At 49.3% G+C, this 17,095-nt stretch overlaps 2 non-coding genes across 2 annotated transcripts; both read right to left on the bottom strand.

Annotated features, from left to right (window-relative positions):
* Window positions 1-2,060: 2,060 nt before the first annotated feature.
* TRNAY-GUA lies at window positions 2,061-2,132 on the bottom strand. Its single transcript has one exon. It is a non-coding gene; the product is annotated as a tRNA-Tyr (tRNA).
* Window positions 2,133-15,586: 13,454 nt separating this feature from the next.
* TRNAG-UCC lies at window positions 15,587-15,658 on the bottom strand. The gene has a single exon. It is a non-coding gene; the product is annotated as a tRNA-Gly (tRNA).
* Window positions 15,659-17,095: the final 1,437 nt, after the last annotated feature.

The following is a 17,095-nucleotide window of genomic DNA, read 5'->3' on the forward strand; positions in this document are numbered from 1 at the left end:
GGAAGGGAGGGGTGAGGGGGAAAACCAAACAAAAGGCTTACACAAACAAGGGGGGTATAAATGCTGGGACCCCGCCTGCGCGCGGGTGTGCAGGATTTGAGAATGCTTTTTCTCCCTGGCACCTTTTTTTGAGCTCAAATAAACGTGGTTTGCTTCTCCACCCTGGTGTGTTAATTAGTGCGACGCACACCGGGCAACGAACCCTGCTGTTGCTCCGCCTCGGGCCCTTTGAGCCGGCAACAAACCTGTTGCTTTGCATTCCTGATGTGTCACCATCATGTGGCCATTCTGTCTCAGTCCCTTTAATTAAAAAATTGTGTTTTTTTCATAGAAACTATATTTTCCTTGTAGAGACACAGGGGCAGATTAATCTACAAAGGGAAGGTGATTCCAAGGCAGTTCTGGTGGAGAAGGGAACGTTTTCAGCATCACTAAATTATTTTGTTGTGCCTCACAGAGAGAGAGAGAGAGAAAATAAACCTATTAATTTGAGCTACCAACACAGTTCACAGCATGAAATACACAATTTTGTGTTCAATGAGTTGTGTTCATTTACATAATATGAAAAATATGTATTGGGCAATGCATGAAAACCTCACTGCATTGAACAACCCACCTGATCTAGTCAATGTACTACAGAATATTTAAAGAAGTTAAGAAAGATGTGCTTATAAATTAATGTGTTGTGCCATTTACACACACACAAGACACAGAAGAAACTGAATTATTTGAGCTACTAAAATTTCCATTTTCTCACAGCATTTTAGGTCTCAAGGTTGTTTTAATTTGCTTATTTTTTTGGAACTAGAAATGGGGAAAGAGTACACTGAACTCAGTGGAATTACCGCAGTGAGGGATTAGTCTCATTATTTGCCACTAACAAAACCTTTGTTAACACAGAGTTAACTTTGACTGTGACTATCTCTTACCTTCCAGAACATTGAGTTCAGTAAAACTCAGACTCTGGAAAAACAGGGAATACAGAGTGAGGGTACATGCCTAGATAACCTTAACTCTGCCCTCTAGAAGAGAATCCCTGCTAGCATATGAGAACAAGGAAAGGTTTGGGGACAAATTACAGCTACTTCCCAAGAGTTTGTTTCTTCTGTAATTAATTGACCCTGGCCCATCAATTGATCCTGGCCTGGTGTCTGGCTGTGGAATTTACTATTTACTATTTTTATCCCAGCATATTTAAAGATGAAACTGCTTTACAAAAGCTCCTTTATTCTAGGTTATACAAACAGGTCACTTCCCCAGCTAGTTCAAGGAGATGGAATTTTCCTGACCCACAGGGAACTTAAACTAACATGCTCCAGATCACACATTCCTTAGGAGAAAAGGAAGGAGAAAAAAAAACAACCCACCAAACCGTTGCTGTTTCTACCCAAATGATCAATGAGACCAGAAAGTGAGACTGTGCAATTAACTGTCTGGGACTACACTGACTCTGCAGTTACTTGGATGCAGACACACCCAGCTCTACGGTTGGTTAACGTACAGAGACTCTGCTGCTGCTCATGAACTAGCAGCACATGACCTCTGAACAGCTGCCATTCGAATGTATCTGAAAGTCACAAGGAACAAAGATCTGTGTTAAAGGAAGGCTGCCATTTATTAGAGCCCCAGTTGATGCCGTGTGCACAAACAGAGGATTGAATGTGTAACAGGGAGTTTGTAAATCTTGGTTATTTTAGTTTTGTAACAGGCTCCTGTCCACCTCCAGTAGAGTTTTCAGTCCCAATGGCAACTTACTTACCAAATGTAATACAGACTAGTCCATTCCTCCCATGTGGATGTGGTTCTTGTTCTTCTGCACATTGTAGCCCATGGAGGCCAAGGACCTCCAAATGTGTCTTCATGTGCCTTTGTTTAGTTGATGAAAACTAAACCTAGACACTTAGAGGATTGGAACTGATTTCAGCTGGGGACATGTTTGCTAGGTCTTTATGCATTTGCACAGGAAAATGTTGTGCATATTCATTTCAGGGATCCCTATTTAGTGGAGTTCCTAAACCTACAGAAAATGGAATTATTTTTACTGAAGAAACAGGTTTGTGAGGGGGTATTTTGATTTGAACCAAGGACCACTTGATCTACAGTCAAACACTCTACCACTGAGCTCTACCCCCATGACATTTGCATTGGCAAGTCAGTGATCTTAAGGATTTTGAAGGACGGGCTCTGCCTCAGAGAGCTCCTTTTCTATTCCCAGGCCACAGGGGTTTTAAAAATGGGGTTTGATTAAACTTTATATACACATGTAGATACCACAGCTTGCACACCCACCAACATAGCTTCCCCCAGTGACATAGCTACCACCTCTCGGGGAGATGGGTTAACTGCACGGACGGGACAGTTCTCTCCCCTCCGCCTAGAGCAGCTTCATTATTTATGAATAGGTGGGAAATAACCTCCTGAATGGACAGGAACCAATGTATCAAATATTGCTGTGTCTGCATTCAATATGGGTAACTGGTCATATTGGGCTGGATTAGTAGGAGCATTGCAAGCAGATAGAGGGAAGTGATTATTCCCCTCTATTCAGCACTGGTGAGGCCACATCTGGGGCATTGCGTTCAGTTCCCCCCCGCACCCTCTCTGCCTCTCCCCTGAGACCCACCCTGTCCATCCAAACAGCGTCTGATGTTTTACTGTCTAGCCGGCTTGCTTCCTAGAACGAACGCTCCTTGAGTGGGGTGATCCACAGGGAGTAGCTCAAACCTCCACAGTGCCTGGCCAGGGGCAGGACATTAGCACAGCAAGGGAGGGGTGTGGCAGTGACATCACAAAGGCCTTTTGCAGGACCTCAGACTATTGGTCAAAGGTGGTGGGGAGGTGGTGACCTCACAGAGAGATGCTGACATCAGCCAGGCAGGACAGGGGCGAGGGGCCAGGGGAACCTCACAGACCCCTGTGGCTTTGCTTCAGCCAGTCTCCTTCTCCAGGTCTCTTTTTGAGGACTGAGAGAGTATTCGGGTTCACGGACGTGAGCGCCAGGAGGAACCTCTTCCGAGTTTTCTCCTTCCCTTTTCCTGATTTTACTAGAAAACAGAAGTCCCTGTTTAGAAGGTAAGAGCCTCCTCTAGGGAAGGGGTGTCATGGGTGTGTCACAGTTCGGATTCCAGTGGCCCCCCTACACTGTAAGGAAACTCTCGCCACCTGCTCTGTGTTCGCAGGGCGGGAGAGAGCAGCATCCATGGCAGTGATTTGCTCCTGGCAGCCAGAGCAGAGCAGCAGGCTCAGCTGTCAGAACTTCCCAGAGCGATGAAAGGGGAGGGGCCCATGGCTCTGTAGCAGGAATGCAGGGCAGACTAGTTCACAGCAGGCATTGTGGGATACTGGGGAAGGCCAGTTATGGTGATATAATGAACAGCAGTGTTTACTCTGTTACTTTAAGTTTGCTGCAAAAAGCTCTAGACCTCTTATTGAAGTCGTTTTATTTTGTCAGCAAAACAGGGCAGTTTTGTCGCCAGACATGGCATTGCAGTGTGTACACCAGCCACAAGCCACTGACCGAGAGAGTGTTGTGTGTTTTTCACACACCTGAGCAATATAATTCTGCTGAAACAACTTTGTAGTGCAGACCTGGCCAAAGATTCACTCACACACAACTTGCAAGGAAAACCTCACCTGCTCCTCTGCTTTGCAGAATCCAAACACAAGCAAAGCTTGTCAGGCCCTGGTGGCGATGGCAGGGAGTCAGGTGTGGGCAGACAGTGTGTTACAGTGCCCCACAGGCACCATGGCTTAGCTGGCTAAAGCTTCTGTCTTGTAAACAAGAGATCCTGGGTTCAACTCCCAGTGGTGCTTTGTTGACTGGTTGTTGGGGCACCTGGTATTGGCTACTGTCAGAAAACAAGGTTCAGAGCTAGATGGGCTTTTGGTCTGGCCCAGTGTGGTTTTTCTTATGGTTTAAATAACACTCACAGGCACTGATAACAGAGTTACTGAACGTTTGGGAGTTAGGAGCGGGTAGGTCAATGGTCCAGTCCCCACACAGATGACCCCCTCCCTCTGAGACAGGGGCAGGTCTGAGCTCTCACCCAAATGCTCATTGTGGCTGCCAGAATCTGTGGGCAGCTCGTTTAGTTTACGGCAAAGGATGAGTCCTGCTTTGTGCACCGTGTGTGAGAATGAAAATCCTAAACCACCCTTTGAAATAACGAATGCAGCAGGACGTGTTATTGTCCCTGCCCCAAAGCAGACAGACCAATGGAGAAATGCCGTCGAGTCCAAGGTAACACTCCACTGCCATTTTACCTTTTTTGCTTGCTAAACTCCTTCTTATCTGCCCGGCCCAGGCTGTCCTCTGCCTCAGCTGCTGCTCCCGGACTGCTCTAGAGTCAAACACGCAGGGCCCCCAGGGGAACAGAGGCTGGGACAGGGCAGCAGCCTGGGCTGGGCTGGGAAGATGCTGGGAGTTCTCGTTCCCTGAGAACTGGCCTGGCTCCCTTCTCAACAGCAAACAAATCAATTCCACGTCCCCTCCCCAGAAAAACCAGCCTGGAGCCAAGGGCAGCAGGGGACCATTCCCTCCAGTTCCCACCGAGGCAGGGGAGAACCCAGGGTGTTTCTAGCAGAGCTTATGGAACTGACGTGGGGAAACCAGCCTTTAATGACAGGCAATTCCAGTTTAAGCTAAGTGTTTTTAACAATTTTTACAACATTAAATAACCCTTCAGTCGTAGTGTCACCATCCATAAAATTGCTTCAGCCTTATAGGTTCCCAAGTGCACAACTAAACATCTCTTCAAACACAAGGGAGTGGAGATCAGTTCAGAGTCATCCCACATAGAAGAACCATGTTGTGGTACATACTGGCCCCATCATGTGGCCATCGCCTTTCCCTCCTCTCTGTTAAAAGTTTTGGTATTTTGCACAGAAACTTTCTTCCCTCAGGAGACACCTGGGAACCAGGGCTGCCAGCCAGACAAACACCCTTAAGAGGAGGCGTAACCTGTCAAAAAGTGATCTCCCTCCTTCAGTTCAGTAACACCCTGAAATGTTACTTATCCCAGCAGAGCCAGAGGACTGAAAGCAGCTACATCAAACCCCTGTGTAGCTCGCAGGAATGAACACAAACACTCCCTTGTACCTGAAGTGATGTTTAGTTTTACCCTTTGTTAACTACAAGACTAAAGGGAAAGGCAGTGGAGGTGCCAGATATTAACAGTGAAACACGAAACAATCATCATAGTTATGCCCATAGTGACTGCAAAATCTTTCTATATACTTCTTATTATCATCAGTGTATTATTTTCTCTGCTGTCTAGACATTGACTGGACCTTGACCAAGAAATTTGGATCTTGATAAAATAATCGACTACCCCTGATTAAGGCAATGGACTTGATACCCACTCAGGTGTCTCCACGCAGGTTCAAGTACTAACAACAGTGGCTGCCTTTAGCCATAGCTTTTAATCAGGGCAATACATTGATACCAATTCCTGTTAAATAATTTCTCAGCCAGAGTCCGTCACCCACATTCCTTAAGGCACTGGGCCACCATGTGGACGTTTCATTTCCCGCCTCAATTTCACACAGAGACACAATTTCCTTTGCACAGATCCGTGAACAGCAAAACCTCCCTGTGTCTCTGGTCTGAGCCAGGGCATTCGATTCCAGTGAACCCTTCTCTCCTGCAATGGCAATGGTCAGAGAGAGGGGACATGGTCACCTGCATCCCTGCCAGGGAGATATTGGCTTGGCTCTTTCTTTCTGCTGCTGTTGTTAGTCCATGAAACATCAGGGATGGAATGCAAGGCTGAGTTCATGCACCACCCCCCTGAAACATTTCAGTGCCCCAGAGAAATCCTGCCCCCGGCTATTGCCATGATATGGTGGAGATTTGAATAGGAAAGGGACTGTCTGAATTGTCAGTGTGGGGAATGAACAACAATCTATAGCAATGTCATTAACCACAAACACACTCTCATCATGCTCCAGCTGGAAGGGAAATGGGCAGGAACTCTTGCTGTTCAGCCATGGACACACTTAGGCCTGGTCTACACTAGGCGTTTAAATCGGTTTTAGGAGCGTAAAACCGATTTAACGCCACAACCGTCCACACTAGGAGGCACCTTATATCGATTTTAATGGCTCTTTAAATCGGTTTCTGTACTCCTCCCCGACGAGAGGAGTAGCGCTAATATCGGGATTAACATATCGGAATAGGGTTAGTGTGGCCGCAAATCGACGGTATTGGCCTCCGGGCGGTATCCCACAGTGCACCACTGACCGCTCTGGACAGCATTCTCAACTCGGATGCACTGGCCAGGTAGACAGGAAAAGCCCCGCGAACTTTTGAAATTCATTTCCTGCTTCCCCAGCGTGGAGAGCTCATCATCACAGGTGACCACGCACAGCTCATCAGCACAGTTAACAATGCAGTCTCCTGAGAATCGAAAAAGAGCCCCAGCATGGACCGCTCGGGAGGTACTGGATCTGATCGCTATATGGGGAGAGGATTCAGTGCTAACAGAACTGCGTTCCAAAAGACGAAATGAAAAAGTATTTGAAAGAATTTCTAAGGCTATGACGGATAAAGGCCACTGCAGGGACTCAGTGCAGTGCAGAGTGAAAGTTAAGGAGCTCAGACAAGCCTACCAGAAAACCAAAGAAGCAAACGGAAGGTCCGGGGCAGGTCGAAAAACATGCTGCTTCTATGCTGAGCTGCATGCAATTTTAGGGGGCTGTGCCACAAGTACCCCACCCCTGACCGTGGATTCCGAGGTGGGGGTTGTAATCTCTGCCATGTCTGAGGATTATGCAGACGGGGAAGATGAAGATGAAGAAGAAGAGGAAGACCTAGCAGAGAGCACACAGCACTCCATGACCCCCAGCAGCCAGGAGCTTTTTATCACCCTGACGGAATTACCCTGCTCCCAGTCCTCACAAGCAACTATTCCAGACAATGACGCCATGGAAGGGAGCTCTGGTGAGTGTACCTTTGCAAATAGCAAACATTGTTTTTTAAGCAAGCCTTTTTTAATGATTGATTTGCCCTGAGGACTTGGGATGCATTCGCAGACAGTATAGTTACTTAGAAAAGTTTGTTAACATGTCCGGGGATTGAGAGGAAATCCTCCAGGGACATCTCGATGAAGCGCTCCTGTAGGTACTCCAGAAGCCTTTGCAGAAGGTTTCTGGGCAAGGCATCCTTGTTCCGCCCACCATGGTAGGACACTTTACCATGCCATGCATGTAGCAAGTAATCAGGTATCATTGCGTGGCAAAGCATAGCAGCGTATGGTCCCGGTGACTGCTGGCATTCAAGAAGCATCCGCTCTTTATCTTGTTCTGTTATCCTCAGCAAAGTGATATCGTTCAGGATAACCTGGTTAAAAATCAGGAATTTAAGTAAGGGGGGTGGCCATTTTTCTACTGGGTTCGTGGAATGCAGCAAAAAAAAACACTTTCCTGCACGTAGCGAAGCGGGGGGAGGGGAGGAGTGAAATGCCGATGATCTTTTCTGTTTGGTCACCGGCGAGGCGATCTTCCCCAAGCTACCAGACACGCAGTGGGTGGGGGGGAGGGGGAAGGTTGTTGATTAGCAGGGAGCTAGCGTGGTATTAGCCATGCGTTGGGGGGGAGGGGTAAATCACTGAGACAGTGGCTTACCATGGCCACATGCAAGCTGAATTCTGATGCCTGGACCTGTGTCTGTGAGATCTGTAACTCCAGAGCTGCAAGCACTCACTATTAAGATGAAAAATGCGACCTTGTAGGGAAATCACATGTGCTAGGTGAATAGTGATGTTCACTGTGAAACAGTATAACCATTGTTCTGTAAAATGTATCTTTCTAAATATTTATCTCCCTCATGCAGCTGCAAATTTTTCAACCATCCCTCCTCCATCCCAAAGGCTAGCACAGATAAGGCGGAGGAAAAAGAAGACGCGAGATGAGATGTTCTCGGATATTATGGAAGTTACACGCAATGAAAGAGCTCATCTGAATGAGTGGAAGGACGTGGTTTCAAATTACAGGAAAGAGGCCAGTGAACGTGAGGACAGGAGGGACAACCGAGATGAGAGGTGGCGGCAGGAAGACTGGCAGGAAAATCAGCGGTTGCGGCAGGAAGATCAGCGGTGGCGGGATGCAACTCTGGGGCTGCTGCGTGATCAAACTGACATGCTCCGGCGTCTTGTGGAGCTTCAGGAACGGCAGCAGGATCACAGAGTGCCGCTGCAGCCCCTGTATAACCACCCTCCCCCCTCACCATGTTCCTTAGCCTCCTCACCCAGACGTGTAAGAACGCGTGGGGGGAGACTCCGTGCACCCGCCCACTCCACCCCCGTGGACAGCCCAACCAGAAGGATGTCGTTACTCTGAATTTTTTTTTTAATGGCCTTCTCCATCCCTCCTATCCTCCTCCCAAAGCACACCCTTACTTCTCTCCCTCTTTTTATAATGAATCAATAAAGAATTCATGCTTTTGAAATGAGAGTGACTTTATTTGCATAAGTAAGCTGTACTCGAAGGGGGAGGGGGAGTTGCTTACAGGGACTGAGTCAATCAAGGGGGTTGGGTGTTCATCAACAAACACAACAGTCACACTGTACCCTGGCCATTGATGAAGCTCGTTTTCAAAGCTTCTCTGATGCGCACCGCTTCCTGGTGTGCTCTTCTAATCTCCCTGGTGTCTGGCTGCGCGTAATCAGCGGCCAGGTGATTTGCCTCAGCCTCCCACCCCGCCATAAAGGTCTCCCCCTTACTCTCACAGAGATTGTGGAGAATACAGCAAGCAGCAATAACATAGGGGACATTGGTTTGGCTGAGGTCTGAGCGAGTCAGTAATGTGCGCCAGCGCGCCTTTAAACGGCCAAATGCACATTCCACCACCATTCTGCACTTGCTCAGCCTGTAATTGAACAGATCCTGACCACTGTCCAGGCTGCCTGTGTATGGCTTCATGAGCCATGGCATCAAGGGGTAGGCTGGGTCCCCCAGGATAACGACAGGCATTTCAACATCCCCAACTGTTATTTTCTGGTCTGGGAAGTAATTCCCTTGCTGCAGCCATTTAAACAGAGTAGTGCTTCTGAATACGCGAGCGTCATGAACCCTCCCTGGCCATCCCACGTGGATGTTTGTGAAACGTCCCTTGTGATCCACCAGTGCTTGCAGCACCATTGAAAAGTACCCCTTCCGGTTTACGTACTGGGTGCCCTGGTGCTGCGGTGCCAAGATAGGGATATGGGTTCCATCTATCGCCCCCCCACAGTTAGGGAATCCCAGTGCAGCAAAGCCATCCACTATGGCCTGCACGTTTCCCAGAGTCACAACCTTTCGTAGCAGCAGCTTAGTGATTGCTTTGGCTACTTGCATCACAGCAGCCCCCACAGTAGATTTTCCAACTCCAAATTGATTCCCGACTGACCGGTAGCTGTCTGGCGTTGCAAGCTTCCACAGGGCTATCGCCACTCGCTTCTCTACTGTGAGGGCTGCTCTCATCTTGGTATTATGGCGTTTCAGGGCAGGGGCAAGCAAGTCACAAAGTTCCATGAAAGTGCCCTTACGCATGCGAAAGTTTCGCAGCCACTGGGAATCGTCCCACACCTGCAACACAATGTGGTCCCACCAGTCAGTGCTTGTTTCCCGGGCCCAAAATCGGCATTCAATGGATAGAATCTGCCCCATTACCATCAGGATCTCCAAAGCGCCGGGGCCCGCGGTTTGAGAGAATTCTGTGTCTACGTCCTCATCACTGTCATCGCCACGCTGCCGTATCCGCCTCTTACTCGCCTCGGTTCGAAGGTCCTGGTTCAGCATATACTGCACGAGAGTGCGCGAGGTGTTTAAAACATCCACGATTGCGGTATTGAGCTGAGCAGGGTCCATGCTTGCTGTGCTATGGCGTCTGCACAGTTCACCAAGCAAAAAAGGCGCGAAACGGTTGTCTGCCGCTTTCAGGGAGGGAGGGAGGGGTGAGGCTGTACCCAGAACCACCCGCGAAAATGATTTTTGCCCCATCAGGCACTGGAATCTCAACCCGGAAATGCCAAGGGGCGGGGGAGGCTGCGGGAACTATGGGATAGCTACGGGATAGCTACCCACAGTGCAACGCTCCAGAAATCGACGCTAGCCTCGGACCATGGACGCACACCACCGATTTAATGTGTTTAGTGTGGCCGCGCGCACTCGATTTTATAAAATCTGTTTTACAAAACCAGTTTATGCAAATTCAGAATAGTCCCATAGTGTAGACGTACCCTTACACTAATGCTCAGCCGTGAGTGTGCTGGAGGAGCTGGTCTGAGGAATTTGAAGAGACAATTCTGTGAGAACAGAAACATTGTGTAGTGAAACAGCTGTATATCAAGTAGTTGTGGCTGAGTAGTTAAGGCAATGGGCTAGCAATCTTCCTCATGCAGGTTTGAATCCTGCCAACTATGGAAGCATTAGTGTATTGTCATTGCTGTTGTCTTAGTGCCTGAGCATCCATGGAGCCAGATCTGGTCTCACTCTAAAGCTGTCTACACTTAAAGTACTGCTGTAGCACTGTGGCGTAGACAGTTGCTACAGTGAGGGGAGGGGTTTTCCATCCATGTAACAGCTGCACTGGCAGAACAATTTTCCTTTCATTTAGCACTATCTAACCATGGCTTAGGTCAGCTTAATTATACTGGTTCTGGGGTTTTTCACACCCTAAAAATGTACTTGTTAGAGGGTTTATCCCATCACCCTCCCATTCCGTGGTCCTTCTCGCATGACCAGAGAGCAGCAATGCACGAAGCTCAAAGGTGCAAACAATTCAATGTTTATTGGGGTAAACTTCCAGCAAGCAATGATTCCAATTTCCTTCCTCAGGATCCCCCTTCCCAGCTCTGACACCACAGAGGCTTGTCTGTGTCCCTGTTCCCCTTCCCTGTTCCTATTCCCCGCTCCCATTCCCATTCCCATTCCCCCCTTACTTCCTGATGACTGCAGACTATATAGTAAAACTTGAGTTCTGCTTAGCTATGCCTTAACCAAGCATTTTACTGAAATTTAACTAACCAATCCTAACACATTGTAACATGATTATCTAACCAATTATACCCCACCACCTTAATTGGTTTACACCCAACAAATTAATTATACAGCAGACAGAAACAATCACAGCGCCAGACAGAGATTATACAGACAAGCAATAGGAAAGTGGGGACTACAGTGGTAGAACAACAAAGAAATGAAGATGTCACACCCCAGCTGTTGGTAAGTGAGTTGTTCCCAGAGAGGATGCTATCAACAGGGGCGGCTCTAGGAATCTGGCTGCCCCAAGCACGGCAGCATGCCGCAGGGGGTGCGCTGCCGGTCGCCAGTCCCGCGGCTCCGGGGGACCTCTTGCAGACGTGCCTGCGGAGGTTCCGCTGGTCCCGCGGCTCTGGTGGAGCTTCCGCAGGCATGACTGTGGAAGGTCCACCGGAGCCGCCTGCCGCCCTGCCGGCAAAATGCCGCCCCAAGCGCGCGCTTGGCGTGCTGGGGTCTGGAGCCGGCCCTGGCTATCAAGGTAGAGGTTGTGGGTGCTTGTTGCTTAACTGTCTGGCCCACAGGGCAGGATTTTGAGGTTCACCATTACTTTCTCAGAATGCCAGCACCCATCTTTTGTTCACTTAAAATGTGAGCAGGGAGATTACAACACCATAGAACTCATGGAGCTCCAGGAAACGGGTAACTTTAGATCTGGGTGAGTGTGTCTAAAATTCAGCTGTGCTGTAGAAGGTCTCTAGGAGTTGAAAGAGATGTGCCATCTCGACCGCCCTAAAGAGTTTATCAACTATTAATGAAAGCTAGGGTTGATGTGTCATATTCTTTGTAGTATCAGGATGGTGGACTGGTCTAAAGTGCTAGTTATAAGACTCATTTTTTTTCCAGTCCCTTGGGTGTTCTGGTCTCTGCATAGAGATGTGGTTTCAAATCCCACTCCTGACATTACCATTTAATTCTGTCTGGAGAAAATGGCCTCACTTCAATCTCCTTTGGAACAATAGAACCCCATTTGCTTAGCTTTTCTATTCCAGTAGTTGTGAGAGAAGCTCCAAACCAGGGGGAAACAGGGCCTGTTCTCTCGACTGATCACTTTTTGTCTTTCTTCATTCCAAGCCATTTTCTCAGATACATCCGTATTTCCCGCACTTTTATGAAACTTTAGGGTCATCATTTCATTGCCACACAACTATACTTATGAAGTAAAGTGAAACACAACATTTTTTGGATATTCTTGCAGAAGAGTTTTGCTTTCTGACCTGGAATTGAACAGGGGCTACCCAAGGGGGACAATGCTGCTCCCTTTTCTTGGCTCATCCAAAAAACATAAGTTCGTGGTGCCCTTTGTTTCCCTGTTCTTCAAACACCTGTCAGGGGTGGCCTAGGGAGATTTGGTCCTGACTCTCGGGTTCCCTCGCAACCCTACCTTTCTATAGGATTCTGTTGTGTGGGTTTGTGCTGTGTCGTTGTTCCACACTGAGCTGTTTTGCACAGTGTCACTGTGCACTCTGACGCATTGTTTCGTGTTGTATGGTTTTTGCACTGCCTTGTGTTGCATTGGTTTGAGCTGAGCTCTTTTGCAGTGTGTCATTTTGCCCTATGGCGCGTTCATTTGCATGGTGCTGAACTGTCGGGCTTTGCACTCCTACGTATTGTCACTTTGTGCTGTGGAATGTCAGTTCACGCTGAATTGTTAGATGTTAGATTGGGGTGTTTCCACTTTTGTTGTTGTTTATATTACATTGCAATGGCATCGAATTACAGAGCTGTACAGCTGCAAGGGCCCTGGAGAGGTCATGAAATCCAGCCCTGTCTGCTGAGGCAGGGCCAAGCAGAGACGATGCGTCAGGGCCATGTGGGGTCAAGTGCCCACAGCAGTCGGCCCAGGCAGGGAGCAGAAGGAGGGAACCAGAGCCAGAGCAGGTTGTCTATGGGACCAAGTATATGGAGAGTATCCTTGACAGAGGTTTGTTCAACCTGTTCTTAAAAACCTCCGAGGACAGAGACTCCACAGACACCCTTGAGAGCCTATACCAGAGCTTAACTACACTCAGAGTTAGAAAGCTGTTCCCAACATCTAACGTGAATCTCCCTGGCTGCAGATTAAGCCCATTACTTCTTGTCCTACCGTCAGTGGACGTGGAGAACAATGGATCATCGTCCTATTTATAAAGACCAAACTTTTCTCTCTGCAATCATCTGTTAAATGGTTTTTATCCCCTCTTCTTGCCTGGGGTAGAATGGAAGAGGAGAAATTCCTCTCTTAACGGAGGGTGCAAATGTCAGTTTGGTCTCTCTTCATGTTTTACTGACGCTCAGAGAGAGGAGGAAACATGACCTGCCGAAGAGCATGGAGAGTTTGTTTCATTTTGGTCTGTCACTATTAGCAGAAGAGTGACACCTAAGGGCTGTCACTACCACCCACCATGGGGCTTGGATTTATGATGGTGGGATTAAGAGCCTCATGTTCTACCAACTGAGCTAGCTAGATTTAAAGTCAGTCAACTGCCCAGTCTCCATGTAGAAGGAGCCCTGAGGGTGTTTATTTGTGAGCTGAGGTTCCCTGTCTGACATTTGCCTTCTTTCCTGGTTCGTTATATCTCCAGCGAGCAAACTGGAGCTGTCACAAGGCTGGTTAGATGCTGCTTTCTAGCCCAGAGAGCTGGTGTTGATTTAGCATGCTGCCGCCATCAGCTGGTCAGAGTAACCAGGGTGGGAGGGTGGAATTTAGGATTCTCCTACCACCAGAGGGAGGTGCTGTTGGACTCATCTAGTGGGGGAGAGTCTGAAAAAGCTTCTCAGCTCCCAGAGAGGGGGGAAGACAAGCCAGTTCCCCACACGCCACACACACATTTTCACAGGGAATCAGGCCCCCTAGGGAAAAACTCAAAAGAAGCCCAGGCCCAGGAGTGTCAGAGAAGGGAATCACTGTTTGCCTTAAGAGGTGGGTGAGGGAAACCTGCAGGTCCTTAGATCCCTCCAGCGCCTGATAGAACCATTTGTGGGGAAGGGCCGGGAAAGCCGAGGGGGACAAGGAGACGGGAAAAGGGCTTGCAGCTGTCGTGCAATCACCATGCTCCCAGCAGAAGGATCTGGAGGGGTCAGCACTGTGGTTGCTTGTTGAGGACACAGAACTCACAAGATGGTTCTCTGCGTTGTATTTCATTGTGCCTCAGGAAGACTTACCTTCATCGCACCGTCCATAGCTGCGCTGTGGGACACTTACCTTGCAGAATCCTGACATCTCCAGTGCCGTGCCTGTCCTGGGAGCGTGAATGTGTCACCCTGCCCCCCTTCGTTTGAGCTTAGCTATCAATATAATAAACGTGCTGCTTTCTGCCAAACTCTGGTGGGTCATTAGTGCTTCCTACGCTGACTAGCTGGCCCAATTTAGGGTAACACCTGCGATAACCGCAACCGCTGCATGACAGAGGGTAGTGAAATGAGCTGGGAAAAAGCCTTAGCATCAGCAGGGGAAAGCTAGAGGATCTGGGCCAGGCACCTTTTGAAGCCTTGTGGCTTGGTCTCCTCTGCCCTTGGAGATTGGCCTATGGCGGCCGGCTCTTCTGTGTGACTTGCCAAAGGAAGAAGTCAGGCGGGAATGGGGCAAAAGAGGAAAGTTGATCTGAGGAAGGCAGGGCAGAAGCTAAGTGCCTTAGTGCGGCTAAGTGAGGTTAGTAGAGCACCACCAGTCGTTCTGCAAAGCCTGGGGAGGTGCAGTTGGCTGCTGGGAGGTAGAATCCTGTGCCTGCGTCTTGGCTTCCCAGGGATGGCTACTTCCAGCCCAGGAGAAGAAGGATGGTTCTGGGTGAAAGGAAGACAAGCAAAGCTCTGGGAGGAAGTTTGGGTGTGCGGTGCGGGCTCTGCGCTGGGGGAGGGGCTTGGGGTAGAGGAGGGGTGGCGCTTACCCCGGGCAGTGCAGCTCCCAAAGTGACCGGTACACACAACCCTCTGGCAGCAGGTCCTAGGTGGGCCATGCCAGGGGGGTCTCTGTGTGCCGCTGCCTGCAGGTGCTGCCCCCAGAGCTCCCATTGGCTGCAGTTCCTGGCCACTGTGTGCTGCGGAGTTGGTACTTGGTGCAGGGGCAGTGCATGGAGACACTCCCCCCACTCCAGGGGATGCTGGGACATGCCGGCCACTTCTGGGAGTGGCACGGAGGGACGGAGGCAGAGTGGGCAGGGAGCCACCTTAGTGCTGCTGGCACATCTCTGCACACCCATGGGGGGAGGGGAGCAGAGGGCCTCCATATGCTGCCTGGGGTAGGGGCAGAGCACAGAGCTGCCTCCCCTCCCGGGTCTATTACAGGAGTGGGTGGGTGGGGTCTTTTGGCCTGCGAGGTGCAGCAGGTCGGACTAGATGATCACATTGGTCCCTTCTGACCTTAAGGGCTCTGAGTCTAAAAGGGAGAGGGAAGTAAAGGGAAAAAAATAAAAAATAAACCAAACATTGTAATACCAGGATGACTCCATCTGCTCATTGTATAGTCCCGCCCCTTTCTTCCTCCACTGGGTGTTTAATGACCTGCAGCACATTGATTCTCTCCTTCCATTGCTAAACTGATACAATGTGACTGAAATTAAACCAATTCCCAGCAGAGAAAACATCACATTCCTGCATTCGCTGGGAATTGAAGCCAGGTCAACTGCTTGGAAGGCAGCTATGCTCACCACTATACCACCAATGCATCTGGCAAAAACACCACTTATGCTTGCCCAATGAGGCTAAACCAGAATGGAGACGTTTTACTGTCTATTAAGATGTACTGGAGTCTCGTCACTAAAAAAAACCTACCTCTGTCTTCACCTGGGTTTGAACCATCAGCCTCTCAATTAGGTCACCAAAGTGGTTAATCACAGACCCAGGTAACTACCCTACTTCCCAAGCTTGTCTATGAAGCACCTACAGGGGCACACCTGGCTAGTGAGGCGGGCGCACTGCTGGGGTTATGAGTTCAGGTCTCACCCAAAGCATCGGTTTTCATTAGCCATGGAGCTTCCCCCACTCACTTTGTCTAATTCACATGGAAAGTGCCATATAAGGGTGATGAGAGTAAATTCTAAACTCTGAAATGTGGAGGTGGCCCATAGATTGGGATAAGGGGTTTGAAGAGAAAAAGCTCTAAGGATATAAAACCAGACAGGCTCCAGGGGCAGGTACGGTACAACGCCTCAACAGGGAGCCATTCGGGGGAGGGGGTTTCACTTCCTCTGTTCAATGTCCTGAGAGGTATTTTAAGATGAAGGTAACACCATGGCTCACAGTTGACTGGCACGTCCTGGGTTAAAGAAAGGAAGGGACTTGGGTTAATAGTCAGAAGATTTGTGTTACCGTCACTGTCTGACCCCCCTTCAGTGCAGAGCAGGTTTGTACGTTGCTGGGTGGAACGCACAGACTCCTGGAGAGCAGGGGCAGCTGTTTCCATGGCAGAGAGCCTGGCACTTAGGAGACTTTCTACACTTGCTGTTTTGAAGCAATTCAATAAAATAACAGTGGAGCTACAATGTCCAGTCCAAAAGTTCAGCCCCCCCCGCCCCCCGGTGCAAAAATGCTATTTGAGGATCTAAACAGGAGGCTTCCGGCGCTAGGACACCTGACCAGAGAGCTCAATGAGGGGCGTAAGAGCTGCTGACTCTCAGGGTCCTGGGCTAAATCCACTTGCAGGGGGAAGTGTTTTGATTTACTTGATGGATAATGAGCACCAGCTACCAGGGGAGAAGCCCTAACAACCTGCTGCCACTCCAGCTGCTGCCCCGGCGGGGGGGGGGGGGGAGCCCCAGGGGGCCTGCTGCTGCTCCAGCCACCCCAGGAGTGCTGCCAGGGGCCACCGAGCTGCGGCTGCTCCTGCTGCCCGCGGAACCACAGGAGGGAGATGATTTTTTGACAGTGACGGATGCCTCATGCTAAAGTCCTTTGTCTGCCCCCTTCTAGTGACTGTTTGGTACAGGAATGCAGCCCTCACTCCTGAGTCTCTCCTGGGGAAAAAATGTTTCTGTGCAAAACACCAACGCTTTTAACAGAAAGGAAGAAAAGGAAATGGCCACACGATGGGACTAGGACATAAGGAATGAAACACAAGATGCTTCTCCCATGTGCATTGACTTTGAACCTTGTTGTTTGCGGT

The sequence above is a fragment of the Mauremys mutica genome, unplaced genomic scaffold, assembly GCF_020497125.1.
Source record: "Mauremys mutica isolate MM-2020 ecotype Southern unplaced genomic scaffold, ASM2049712v1 000993F_np12_subseq_45498:127178_obj, whole genome shotgun sequence".
NCBI lineage: Eukaryota > Metazoa > Chordata > Testudines > Geoemydidae > Mauremys > Mauremys mutica.